Here is a 4,965-nt window from a genome sequence, read left to right on the forward strand (position 1 = left end):
GGAGCTCCGGCAGGCTCGACTCCGCCCCGCTCGGGCCCGCGCCTGCGTCACAGAGCGATGGAGTCCCGCAGCGCCCTGGCCGGCCGATCGGGGGCCAAGCCTCCAGCGCCCATCAAGCGCGACGTGCCGCTTTGCGCAGACAAATGCCCAGTAGAATCCCGCTTTGCTCGGAAAGTCACGCCCCCTAAGGGGAGGGCCGCGCGAGTTTTCACCAGGCTCGCCGCAGACATTTGCCAAGTGCGGGGTCGCCCCGCCCCGGGGGAGGGGCCACCCTATGCCCCGCCCCCCGCCGGCCGGGCTCCCCTGCGCTCTCCCAAGGCTGGGACTTAGGCCGCCTGGTTTCCCGGCGGACTCCGCGGCATGCGCGCTGTGTGACCTTGGGCCAAGCGTGCGCGCTCTGGGGTCTCTGTTTCCACGGGTAAAATGGGATGGTGTGGTGCTCTGGCCCTGCCATCTGGAACCTACTGGAATCCATGACCTCGCCGACTTGAGGCCCTCGCGCGCTCTCCCCGCCCCATCTGTGGGGACTCCCAGGTGAGACAAGCACTCCCTACACGTCATTTGGGCTCTCTGAGCCTCAGTTTCCTCGTCAGTACAGCCGGGCTGGTGATCCAGTCTTAAGGGGACAGTCGGGTGTCCGTGCTCACTCCCCTGTCTCCCCTCCCCAAACCAAGCCAAGCCCGAGCGACAGCTGGGAGTGTCTTGGGGCTGGACCCTGGGACGAGGCTCCAACAATACAGCCCCAGAGGCCGGAGACAATGGGCCTCTCTGTAGGCCCAGCTGTCCCCGCCAGCCAAACAAGCAGCTGACCCGAGGGCTGCCAGGAACAGGGATCCCTGGTGGCTCCGTGAGGGCGCCCGTGGGCGTGACAGAGTGGGGCACCGCGAAGGGGAAGGACCCAGACTTTTCAACAGTGCCCTCCAAGTGCCTGTCACTTGAATGCATAATGGCACTGGATTCTCACAACCAAATCCTATGAGGGGCTGCTGTCATCACCTCAATTTTTTCATGAGGTGAGCTGAGGTCTGGATTAAACCTAGACTAGGCCACCTGTCAGCACCATGACCTTGGGCAAGTTGCTTAGCTCTTTAGTCCTTCATTTCTGCATGTGAAAATGGGGTGATGCCTTCCCACCTACCTCATGGGGAAGTTGAGATCATCAAAAGAGATCATAATACTGATTATTATTTAAAGAGCACCTAGTGTGTGTTAGGTTCAATTCTAAGAGCTATGCTCACTTAATCCTTGTAACAACCCTAGGAGGTGAACTATGGTTATTCCCATTTTACAGATGAAGAAACTGAGGCACAGAATGGTGAAATAACTTGCCCAAAGGTCAAGGATATAGACAGATGTAAACCATAGCCACAGAAGGAAAAAAGTAATATCTATATATATCTATATATATATATATATTTTTTTTTAACATTTATTTATTATTGAGAGACAGAGAGAGACAGAGAATGAGCACGGGAGGGGCAGAGAGAGGGGAAGACACAATCCAAAGTAGGTTCCAGGCTCTGAGCTGTCAGCACAGCCCGACGTGGGGCTCAAACTCACAAACCACAGAGATCATGACCTGAGCCAAAGTCAGATGTTTAACTGACTGAGCCACCCAGGCACACCCCCCCCCAAAATAATATTTAATAACAAGAGGCAAGAAAGTGTGTGCAGTGACCCTGTTTCATTGTGAGAAGTTCATCTCTGGGAACTTTGTGTGGTTTGGAAAGCCACACAGATAAATAAGCCCGTTGTTGGGAGAATGAGGGCGTGGGGCAGGCTGGAACGAGGAAAGCCACAACCAAAAAGAGTGTGAGATTGCTCTGGGTGAGAGGGTTTTTAAGCTGTCCCCTGTGTGGCTGAGGAAGGAAGTGGTCTGACGAGCCCGGGGGCTTGGGAACACCTTCCAAACAGCATGCCAGCCTGGACCACTGACCCACACTATCACCCGAGGGAGAAATAAACTGTTATTATTCATACTGAGTGTTTGGGAGGCTCTTTGTTACAGTATCCTAGCCAACACACTGCGCTGGGACACAGCCGTGAACGTGAACCCGGCAGGCAAGATCTGAAAGCCTTGGTCAAGCTTGGTTTAGTGGCAGATACAAATGTTAAACAAGGAGACAATCAAATTGCAAACTAATCAGGGCATGAGCCGAGGAGTGGCAGAGAAAGAAGGTGCCCCCTGATTTAGGCAGTGGTCATGAAGCACCTTTGAAGAGATGGTTGTTTTTCGCTTTTTAATCACGTCTACCTTATTTTAAAATGTCATTGTGATGTAACAAGACACTGACATATTGCACATTACAGACTTATTACCCGCCCCCCCCCCGCTTTGTGCAATCTTAGAATATATTTCATCTTCAGATGAATACAAAACCCTGAAAACATAACACCCCTTTTGGAAAATGCAGGCATGCAAATGACAATGTTAACTGCAGAAATGCACCAAAGAGGAATAATAAATGGCATGGATCCAATATTTCAATATTAGTTAATATTAGTTAAATCGGCATAATATTGAAACCAGGCCCTTTAAGTTCTAGTAAGCACTCTATTTCCATTCCAGTCCCTTGCAACAATAACAACAATATTAACTAGTGTCCTTTAAACTCTTAAGAGTGCCAAGCACTATTAAACATATGCAATGTGGTTTATTATCTGTTTTATTGATAAAGAGATGATTTATTTCCTTATTTTTATTTTAGAGAGAGAGCAAGCTAGTGGGGGAGAGGAGCAGAGAGGGAGAGAGAGAAGAAATCTTAAGCAGGCTCCACACCCAGCATGGGGCTCGAAGGGGAGCTTGACGATGGGCAGATCAACCGGGAGATCCATCCCATGACCCTGAGACCATGACCTGCACCAAAATCAAGAGGGGGCCACTCAACCGACGGAGCCAGCCAGGTACCCCGATGAAGAGATTATTTTCAAAGTTTATTTATTTATTTGAGAGAGACAGGGACAGCAAGGCCGGGAAAGGAAGAGATGATGTTTCAATGAGCGGAAGACGTGGCAAGTGCAAAGACTAGAGGCCAGGTGGAGCAGGAGAAGGTAGTGTATGTTTTATTTCTACCACAATGGGAAACTGCATACCAGGCAGAGTCCCAATAGGATAGAGCAGACCCATTCAATAGGGTTTAATGAAAAGAGTTCAGCAAAGGGGCGATTTACCCCAGTGTGTGGGCATGGGGAGGATGGTGTTGTAAGGAAATCAATGGGCTGGTGCAGTCCCTGGGCTGTCAATAGTGGGGAGCCACTAACCCCGAAACCTGAAATAAGGAGGAGGGGGAGCGGTTTCCTAGAAGCAACAGGAGACTCAGTGATGGGGTGAGGGGCCCCCCGGTGAAAAGCTGTGGCTAGAGAGACACAGTCACTGCCGAAACTGGGAGTAAGTCAGGGAAATACCCCAACTTTTCTCTCCTCCCACCCTCTGACTCCCATCGGTGCCTCCCATTGGCCGAAACCAACTGGGAGCCAAAGACCAAGGACGCCCAGGTGATGGCATCCAGGGGCGTAAGCTTTGTTGGGGGTACACAGAGCAGGTGAAAACTGTGGCCAATGGATCTGGGAGGTGGGGGCTAAGTGGAGAATAACCAGAGGTGTTCTAGATGACCTTGAAGATCTCTCCAGCCCTCTCTGAGCCAACTCTGTAACAGAAATGGATTGGACTCGAAAACTTCCCCTCTTGCTAATACTGGCTGCAAGCATCTTGTTGTTCTTGAGCACTTAACAGGGACTGTCACTGTGGAAACCTGATACTCAGGGTTGGTCACTGGTACCTACCATCCAAACCACCAGCCCTGGAGAGGGTCCAGCCAGGTGACCAGGTGATGCCCAAAGGTGGAGAAATCATGGCACCTGTGAGATCCCCTGGCCTCGGGCTCTGCCAGATCAGGTTGGCGGGGCCCCTGGAGACCAGCAGAGAGGTTTGGACAGCCTGGGAAGGATGAAATCATTACTCCCATCTCTGGGCTCCTACGGGTTTGCTCTGCCAGGGAGGACTGGCCCTGAGGGAGTTCCACAGCCACGAGAACTCATTAGCTCACAGTGCTGCCTGGATACTCACTCCAGGGCATGTGAGGCCAACAAAAAAGCACACAGGCACCCAGATTCTCCCTCAACTGCACACATGGAGGGAGGCACAAACACCCCACAGCTACAGGCACACCCCCAGGCATGTACACACAAATGCACAGACACAGGCACAGATGCTCACAGGCAGACACGCACCAGCCGTGTGTTCGGCCACGGCCCAGCCCACGTCCGGCCACCCTGCTGATTCTTTGATCCTTCCCGCCTCGGTTTTCCGGATGGTCCCAGGATGAAGAGGGTACACCCCGCCATATGCTCCTGTGGACCCCTGAACCTCCCTGGAATGGGTCGTCTTCTTCGTCACTGTCCCTCTGCCCCAGAAGAGTAAGTTCCTGGAACACAAATATTGAAGGAAGAAAGGAAAGAGGGAAGGAACAGGGAACAAATGGAGGGAGGCAGAGACCTAATCGTGATAAAGATGCGACAGTATGATGTAAATATGCCAGGGCCCATTCAGGATTTGTTGGAACCGGTGTCTATACAATGGGGGAGGGGAGGTGTTTTTCAACTAGGAAGACCAAAATGATGAATACCGATGAGAGAGAGAGCCTTGGAAGGGGCCTGTGTAAGTGAGGGCCCTGGTGCTGAACAGGAAGGCTGCACCTGTCAACATGCTTGAAACATGGACATGTTTCTAATACTAACATTCTAACACATGCAGGAACACAGACACTAGAAGCCTTGAGTCCCAGACACGTATGCACATGCACACACACACACACACACACACACACACATGTGCACAGCTCTAGGCTCTGGTTGCTCTCCAGCTGGGCCCTCTGGACACCAGTCTTCAGAGGCCCCTGCAGCCCTCACTTAGAAATTAGGCCCTGGCCCAGCTGCTTGCACATCAAATGAGTGTGTGCTGATGGA

The 4,965-nt window shown here is 51.9% G+C and overlaps 1 long non-coding RNA gene across 1 annotated transcript; it reads left to right on the forward strand.

Moving 5' to 3' along the window:
* Positions 1–86: 86 nt before the first annotated feature.
* On the forward strand, positions 87–3,692 carry LOC122487557. Its single transcript, XR_006298403.1, has 2 exons — positions 87–534; positions 2,709–3,692. It is a non-coding gene; the product is annotated as an uncharacterized LOC122487557 (long non-coding RNA).
* Positions 3,693–4,965: the final 1,273 nt, after the last annotated feature.

The sequence above is a fragment of the Prionailurus bengalensis genome, chromosome A2 (genome assembly GCF_016509475.1).
Source record: "Prionailurus bengalensis isolate Pbe53 chromosome A2, Fcat_Pben_1.1_paternal_pri, whole genome shotgun sequence".
Taxonomy (NCBI): domain Eukaryota; kingdom Metazoa; phylum Chordata; class Mammalia; order Carnivora; family Felidae; genus Prionailurus; species Prionailurus bengalensis.